Below are 7,117 nucleotides of genomic sequence, written 5' to 3'. Positions count from 1 at the left end.
CTCCAGTGTGAAATATGCTCTGCTTTGCCCTGCCAGTGATTCATTTTCTCTATTTGCTCTACCTCAAAAGGTGCAATTAGTCGACATGGGCTTGGACTCGGACTCAGGCCCTGCACAAGCTAACTCTGGTGAGTCGACTCGCTCAAGTAGAGCATACAACTCCAAAAAAAGGGCTCAAAACTTCAAAAATAAAAATGCTAAAATAAAAACATTAATGATTAAATAACAAACAGAACTAAGTAGCACACAACCCTAAAAAAGGGCTAAAAATTCAAAAGTAAAAATGCAAAAATAAAAACATTAATGATTAAATAACAAACAAAACTATAAAGTCTCAGAAAAATGGAAAAATATTTATGCAGGATAGAATTTGAAAAAAATGATTTATAGCTAGAAATAATTCACAGACAGAAATCCTGAAAAAGAGAGTAGAAAACTATAGCATATGATGGGATAAAAACGGATGGGCAATTTGCGTGCCCCTTGTGAGCGTAACACGGCATATAAACTTGTGTTCAATGACCATAGACAGGGCACAAAGGAAGAGAGACATCTTTCATCAACTTTTTCCTCAAAACTCAATAACATAGAGAGTCATCGTATGTCCAAGCACTTTTCAAACACGATACAGTGAATATAATCACGATTATCTTCTTCATCAGGCCCAAGCCCATCAGGTCGAGGCCCAAGCCCATCAGGTCGAGGCCCATAAATATCATGTCGGTTTTGTCGTCGCCACTGAGGGCCAAGAGTACAATGTCATCCACCCCTATGGACACCTTCTACTGTAACTTGGCCCGAATGGAGCACAAGTGCATGATGTTATTGGCGTAACATGTGGAGAACCGGACTGTATTCCTGCCCTACTCTTTCTACGAGAGCTCTCGCTTCTTTAAATCTGTAACTCCATTGCCGTTGTTGCTTCTCATCTATGGGACTCCACAAAATATACGAAGAAATCTGAAATCTGATATGACCAACTCCTCCCTCTTCCTCTTAATGACCTATGATGGGGCCAAAAACAAAAAAAAAAAAAAAAGGGGTCGAGTAGGGCCAAATCAGGCCACTTGCCCGGTCCTTAGGCGCAAAATCAAATTAGAACAGTTAACCGGGCACAAAATCAAACCAGAATAGTTAATTGGATATGGGTCTGGAAGCGATTTAACCGGCTTAACCGGTAAACTAGCCGATTCAACCGCTCTAACCGGGCAAATCCCGGGTGGTCAAAAAAGTGTTGAAAAAAAAAAAAAAATTACAAAAAGAAATCCATTAAAATGTGAAAAGAATATAAAGAATAATTAAAACAAAACACATTCAAATGAAGTTGAAAATTAATGAAAAAAATGGATTTTAACCCATTTTATATTTTTCAAGGCTATTTTTTAAATTTTCTAAAACAGATGGGAAAACATATAAAAGTAAGTATTAATGAACAAAATTAATCTTTACCATAATGCAAAGAATATTTAAAAATACATTACAAATCAAATTCTTTATTTTTGAGAATTTATATACATTTTTTAAAAAAAATTTAAATACCGGTTGATCACCCTAACAGCCGAAAAGGCTGGCTCCGATCTAACCGGGAGGTTAGCGGTTAGATCGGACGATTTTGCGAACAATGATGTGAACAACTTTGAAAATCTAATCCAAGGGCCTCCTCTTTGTTCTTCTAAAGCCATTAAGGTGAGGGAGCTTGCCTTTTTTATATACTCTAATTTGGTTAACAAACAGTGTGACCCAAAGAATTTAAAAGAGTAAAAGTTAAATTGAAAAAGCAAAAGTTAATCGAAAACAGAGAATACTAACGAATTTAGGTGAATTCAATTTAAGAAAGAATTGAATTAAAAAGCATCTTACATTTTGCAATGGATATAAGAGTTATATTACGATGAGTATCAAGAAAGTATACGGAGACAAATCGTTGAATTTAAATACGTGACATGATAGGGAACTCTAAAAAGAAAGCCGGAGTTTAGAAAATGAACAGATATATTTATTTATTTTCTCCAACAAGAGTGCGAGATTTTATTAATAAGCTGGAGAGTACAAGTAATTCCACTTTACATCGGAAACAACCAAATTATCCAAAAGAGCACCTCACTTTGCTCTCATTAATTCAAAATCTTCAACTATAAACTTCTTAAAGGTAAAAGATAAAAACCGCAGAGTAATTCAAAATCTTAAACTATAAACTTCTTAAAGGCCCAGGAGGAGCAGACACCTTATTGCAGAAGGCGAAAAAGTCACCAATTTGACAATCCCTTATGATTTTAATTCCTTGGAGCAGCGCACAATTCATCATGGTTTGCCGAAGTATTACCACATGACCCTGCAAAGCTAAAATAGTTTTCCCCAAACTGTCTCAACAGATATAACTTGGTTTGTTTTAGTTGGAGATTTGCTATTATTAAGAGATATTCTAAAAACTGCTATATTATTAATTAAAGGAAGAAGTTTATGTAAGGTGTCGACCTAAAAAAGTCCCCTAAAAAGGAGTGTTTTAACGTTAGAAAATCCTTCATTTGATCATCTCGAACTTGAGATATATGACGAATCTTATATGAACTGTCAATTTTCAAGATTATGAAATATTTATAACTCTGACCGATCTGGACCATAATAAAAAATTTATTTACATAAGAAGGAACATATATAAATTTTCAAGCCATCATAAGGTTTCTGACACCAAAACTACATCTTCGCCTTACTTCTACTACACAAGGAAGGCGCCTTGTGTAATCCGCACCCCTTTAACGTTTGGTGTATGAAAAATGAGATGAGTAGGTATGGCATACTTTAGTAGGTGCACATTATAGATCTACTCTCATGAGCAAATGAGAGGCATAGAAGGATTTTCTCATTTTGAAATCTTGGAATCACTTTACAATCGGTGTATAAATATTAAGAAAAATCTGGATATTGAGTTTCTAATCTAACCATGATAGTCTTTGCTCAATCTTAGGACACTATTTTTTTCATAAACATGAGTGTGCAGTCTTTGCATTTCTCTCTCTCACTCAAAAAGGAAATAAACTATTCTCTAAGCTTTTCTTCAGAGTTTTCTCATAGGATTGTTCGCCTTGGTCAAGAAAATATATATGCCTATTTGTGCAAATCAAATGCCCCTAATGCTATGAGAATATGGATATTGTTGCCGTCCACCTTGGATGGATCACATGTTTCCCCTCATCTCTCTCTCTTTTATATAAATTCCATAAAACGAGTATCATTTTCTCCAAACCATTAGCCCAAGGTTTAAGATTTGAAGCTCCTGCATTTTGTTGATTCAAAATTTGAACTAATAAAATGCAAGAACTTGAATGGTCAAGTGGATATCAAATTAATAGAAGCCCCTTTTGATAATAAATAGGTTTCGACAGTACAAAATAAAAAGGAACATCGTTAGCTCTTGAGCCGTTACTTTACCTAGGATTTATTTCCGGTGAAGTAGATTTTACGTCATGCAAGCAATGTTATTAGGATTGGGCCAGCAATTAAATTAGTGAGATGTCTGGTCTAGTCAAAGCCATAGTTAGCAATTCAGAAACTAATAATATATTGGTGAACTAAAACATTAGTAATAAATCGGTTTTATTGAAAAAAAATCGAAAAAAAATAATCCAAAAACATAAATCGACAAAAAATAATTAGCATTTACTCATATAAGGAAAAGTAATATGTGCAGGGGATACACTTCTACAATAGCATCCCTTGACGCATGTCACACCAATTTTGAAGATGGATGTTAGAAAATGGTAGCCCCATAAAAAAGTGAAATCGATGGTATTAAAACTATGCTAAAAATATTTATTTTTATTTGTTATTTTTATTTTTTCGAAGTTCTTATTTTTTGTGGTTGAGATTTTTCATTCCCCAAAATTTTGAATCCAAAATCCATCCCTAAAATAGAATTTAGAAAGAAGTCTCATTTAAATAGGTGAGTCGGCCGACTCAACTCATAGAAACCTTGTCCCTCAAATAAATCATGTATCTAAAGATAAGAGCATGCCTTGTTTGCAAACACTTCTCTCTCCACATGAAAATAAACAAAAATATTTTTCAGAGGAATTTATCATAATACACCTAAACTATAAACTATTTAATATTTCCCCCACTTATGCAAATACTCCTAAAATACCAACTCTTCTATCTCATGATTTGAGTCATTTGATGGATTTCTTGAAACTATATCAAAAGATATAAGTCAAATATTAAATGATTCATCTCTTGTTTTTTAATATTTTTTTATCATTAATATTAAATTTCATTGGATAAAAGAGCAAAGGTCCAAAGTTATAATAGCAAAACTAGAGAAAGAAATAGAAGAAAACAAATAGAACTCCCTGCTAGGGATGAACCGACTCAACAGTGAAAACGCACCCTAAATGTTTTCATTTAATAAATTTCTTTTTTCTCTAGAACAAAAATTCGTGTGCTTCGGTGACTGTGTTTTCAAGAATATCACTTAAAAATTAATTATACATTTATTTTATACAAACAATAAATCACTTTACATGGGGTTTGGGAAGTCACACGGATTCCCTTTGAATTCATTGAAATAAGGGTCACATTGCTCATTACAATGCAGCCAAAAAAAATATTATCCATCGCACGTGATGTATTATTGCACACACTCCACGGAGACGGACCTCTTGAACACTGTGCTAATAAAACCAACGGTTAATATTTTTTTGAATGGTACATGATAAATGGTTAGTTTATTGTGTTTCTCATAAATGAGCGCCTAAGATTGAGTCGGTGGGTGGTGTAGGGCTAATCTAGACCGTCAACTGTTGATGTTTATTCCCGATTGAGATAGTAGCGAGGGAGGGTGAGGAGAACACAACTTTGGAGTTTGAGCCCAAATTATTATTTAGTTATTATATACTGTAACCTTGAAGAGTTTCTACATTTTTCACATTCTATTTCCTTAGTAAGCATAGAATTTGGGCTCCAAACCAGAATCAGGCCGATCTAGTTTTGGTCTGTTCCGGTGGTCCGGCAGGGTATTGATTTTTTTTTAAAAAAAACTATGATCCCAAAAAATAAGGGATTTGTTTGCAATGTGGTTTTCAATGTTTGATATAATTTTGGCAAAAATAGAAAAGTGTTTTGGCCATGAATAATTATTTTTACACTTTATCTTCTTTTTTGGATTATTTCTGAAATTTCTTTGTGCATTTGAATTTTTTAAAATCCAGTTTTTCACTACTTTTCAACTTAATTTGGATTTTTTTTGTCTAATTATGTTTTAAATACACTTTTTCATATTGTTTTGGATTTTTTTGTGTTTTTTTATTTTTTTTAACACTTTTTGGACAGGACGGGACCTACATGGTTAGGTCGGGTGAACCAACCAGTTTACCGATTACTCAGACATGGCCCTGGTTGGTTTATGAGTCTGGTTCGATTTTTTGAACATTGATGCATGATATATATAATAAATTTATATAATGGAAAAAACTTATATAAGGTTGCAACCTTAAAATGCATAACTAAGGTGCACCAAAAAAATCAACCGTAAAAGGTTGTTTTGAAGGTGGAAAACACTCAAATTGATCATTAATTGATCATCTCGACATTAAGATGTATGAAAATGAAAAAAAACAAAAAAAATTGTCGAATGTCAAAAATAATGCGTCTTGCAACAAATTATCTGGACCATCCATTTTCAAGATTTTCATATGCTTCTAGCTCTACTTGATTTGAACCATTTTTTGAGTCTAAAACAGTATAATTAAAAATGAAAATAGATTCTCTGGCCATCTTAAGAATTTTTAACATCAAAGATACATCCAATAATAACTTTTGGTGGTGCACCTCACTTTGATGGTTTAAGGTTGAACCTGATGCAATCCACACCCTCGCATAATATATGCTTGAATATATGAGTTTATATCATTAAAAATAGTTTTGATCCCGTCCCAAATAAAATTATATCTAGTCGGGCTGGGATTGAGCTTGATTTGGGCTGGAGCTGGGCCAACGATTGTCGTTTCGGGCTCAAGCTAGACAAATTAATGGGGCCATATACCGGTAGCAGGTGACCCGGTCCGTTGCCAGCCCGATTTACATTTCAACTTGATTTTTGCCACACAATTTGCACCGAATTCGAACGAAATGCGATGCACATTGAAAATCCAGAGTGAAGCCACCCACAATCTCCCTTAGAAGCATGAATTAAATGCCCAAGCATTAAAGATGTATATATTCTAAGTAGTCGGTGTCATTACTTAATGAGCCGTACTAGAAGCTCTGCACTCCATGGTGTTCACCGACTAATTAATCTATTTTATTGAGGTCATCTTTTCATAATTAAGTAAAGATGAAATCCAGTTCAACGCAATTTTGAACTCTTAAAAATAATAAAAAATGGTAAATGTTAAAAACTAGATACTTTATGACCACTGTGGTAAAAGAAATTCATTCTATATTAAAAAATAATTACTAATAAAATAATAAAATTTTTTATATGAGGTTGCAATTTTGTGTAGAAATGAGGTTGTGTTAATCTATGCTATCGATTTTATTTGAACGATCTAAATTGTACACTATTTTAAAAAGTGTGTCACGTATCAATATTGTTTCACAAATGTGTCAAATCTACATTGTCTAAATAAAATAGACGGTGTAGAATAACGCAATCTTGTTTCTACAAATAAAGTTGCAACTTTATACAAACCATACCATATTTCTACAAATAAAGTTGTAACCTTATTATTTTATTATTCTTAGTAATTTAATTCTATTTTGCATGAAGGGGAAAAAAAATATTAAGGGGGTGCATTTAAAATTGATAAATATAAATAGGAATGTATATACTATTTACTTTTAGTACAAGGAAGTCACAATCAACTATTGGATGTGATATTTAATAGATTAAAGTGTGTCACAACATTCGAAAAATTTTATTTTGAACAATGACACATCCACAACCACCCGATTTTTATATCTAATGGTCAATAATACTTGTAAACTCTTTTTACCAAAATAGTCTTATTGTATACATTTCTAATATAGATAACTTTGATAAAGACGTTAACTAAAAAATGGGTAATTTAATTTAGATGGCAAAATAAGTTGTATTTTTTAAAACCGAAAAATGAAAAACTAG

The sequence above is a fragment of the Amborella trichopoda genome, chromosome 4 (assembly GCF_054954075.1).
Source record: "Amborella trichopoda isolate Santa Cruz 75 chromosome 4, AtrichopodaSantaCruz75HAP2 v2.0, whole genome shotgun sequence".
NCBI lineage: Eukaryota > Viridiplantae > Streptophyta > Magnoliopsida > Amborellales > Amborellaceae > Amborella > Amborella trichopoda.
The sequence above is the reverse complement of the archived record's forward strand: the minus strand, read 5'-3'. Positions refer to the sequence as shown.